This window comes from Pongo pygmaeus, chromosome 4 (genome assembly GCF_028885625.2).
Source record: "Pongo pygmaeus isolate AG05252 chromosome 4, NHGRI_mPonPyg2-v2.0_pri, whole genome shotgun sequence".
In the NCBI taxonomy this organism is placed as follows: domain Eukaryota; kingdom Metazoa; phylum Chordata; class Mammalia; order Primates; family Hominidae; genus Pongo; species Pongo pygmaeus.
The window spans coordinates 123,752,927-123,755,302 of record NC_072377.2 but is presented as its reverse complement, the minus strand read 5'-3'; positions in this window follow the sequence as shown (position 1 = coordinate 123,755,302).

Genomic DNA, 2,376 nt, shown 5'->3' with positions numbered 1-2,376 from the left:
TATTGTCTCTTGAACCTGAAGAAGCCCAGGGGAAGGCTGGCTGCAGGTGTGGCTGAAAGCGCAGCTCAGAGGACAGCATCAGGACTCCCTTTCTGCCCCTCTCTTGGCTCTGCCTTCCAGATTCACTTTTTTCTCAGGCTGGCTGTTTTTTCATGGGAGCACATTGACTGCAGGAATCTCCAGGTTCCTAACCTCATAGTTTCAAGTCCAGTGGGAAGAGAGAGTGTTTTCTTATATGTATCTCAAGCAGAAGTCCTAGGTGCTCTACAGTCTATCCATTATGTATTCACCCCTGCATCAATCCCTGTGGTGAAAGGGATGAAATGCTGTGATTGGCCAGATCCAGCTCATGTGCCCAACTGTTATCAGAGGTGACATCAGCACATGGATAGAGAGTTGGGGAAGGGTGATAGCTCTAAAGAAAAACCAGAATGGGTTTGTTTTGTTTGGTTTTGTTTTTTGAGACGGAGTCTTACTCTGTCACCCAGGCTGAAGTGCAGTGGCGAGATCTTGGCTCACTGCAACCTCCGCCTCCCGGGTTCAAGCGATTCTCATGTCTCAGCCTCCCAAGTAACTGGGACTACAAACATGAGCCACCACGCCCGGCTAATTTTTTGTATTTTTAGCAGAGGCAGGGTTTCACCATGTTGGCTAGGCTGGTCTCGATCTCCTGACCTCAGGTGATCTGCCCCCTTGGCCTCCTCAAGTGCTGGGATTACAGGTGTGAGCCACCATGCCCACCCCAGGATGTTTTGAACAGTAGAACAAGGAATGGATACTGAACAGTAAATGTAAACAACCACAAACATACATGACAATAGATCCAAATGCCCTATAAGTCTAGGGATTCAACCATATCTAAGTCTAGGGATTCAACCATATATATTTTTAACTAAACTCCAGGCATACAGAAGAACAATAATATATAACATTAAAAATCAGGACAGTCCCTAAAATGCAGGCCAGATAACCGATGCCAACATATGGGCAGAGGTCCTATGTTCTGGCAAAGTACGGATTTAATCAGTTAATATAAAGCACCTTTCACTCAGCAATTATTATGCCAGAATTAATATGTGAATCCAGAGTAATGTAACAAGAGCCAATCATGCCTCTCTCCTCCCACCCTGCTACCCCCACACACTTGGGCAAGACCTTGGAAATTCCAAGATTTAAACAGAGGAGCCATAATAGAGACTAAAGGGGGCAGAGGTAAGCAGGTAAGTTTCAGCTTGTCCTAAAGAGCTAACAGAGAAGAAAGACTCTTGTCAGATGGTGCCCATATGGCTGGTTTACATATTACGTACATGGAATTTATGTCAAAGCTACAGCCACAGACAAGGGTGACGCAGAAGGAACAGACCAATCACCTTTCTTGGAGCTGGAATCCACCAAGAACATGATCTCAGCCAGACATCAGGGAATGAGAAGGGTCATTGTTAAAGGGAGCCAGAAGAATGTTAAGACGGAATTTGGTTTTGGTCGGATGAAACTGTTAGCACAGCCCTGGTCCCCTTGGTTAAGTGTGTTATTATATTCCAAAGTAAAGAGAAATACATGAAAAATGATAATTGGTGAATATTTTCAAAATGAACATGAACATTTCACTCCAAATCTAAATCTTCTTCACATAAAAACTGCTCATTTAAAATGGTGCAAGGATTAAGCAAGTCTCCTAAATAAATTCCCTCTGCATCAGATTTCTTCTTTAAAACAGTCTGGTTGATTACTAAAGTGCATTTCAAATCTAAAATTCAACCACTAGAATATCCTTAGGAAAGGCAGCTGCCAACTACAGAGGTATCTCAGCCCAGAGACCTGGCTTCAGCCCACACTCAGCACCACTCCGTTACCTCCACATCCCCATCCACATCCTCCGGGCAATGACAATGATGGTGGTGGTGGTGGTGGTAACAGTAATTGAGTACTTGCTATATGTGAGGCACTCTTCTTTACACAAGTGCTTCATGTGGATTATATACAAATACTACAATGCTCTCTCCTTAACAGGTGAAAATAATGAGGGGCAGAGAAAATAAGAAACCTGAACAAGATCACAGCCAGTAAGTGGCTCCCCCTTCATATGTTTAACAATCATCTGATCTGTGGCTATGATAGTAAGGATCTCAATTTTCTAACTTTCAGCAACAAGCTAGTTGTTACATTTAATAAATATCGGCATTCTAACTTGGATCTTTGCATAAGCAAGCCACACATAGGTAAAGACAAGACTAAGGTGAGTTAGATAATTTTTTGAAGACAGCTTTCTTTGACCCGCCATAGAACATACTGCAATTGAACATCTGGAACCAGAAGAGAATACTGAAGATTCACCTCAGCCACCCACCCTTCTGGGAGTGCTAGGGTGCTGTGCAC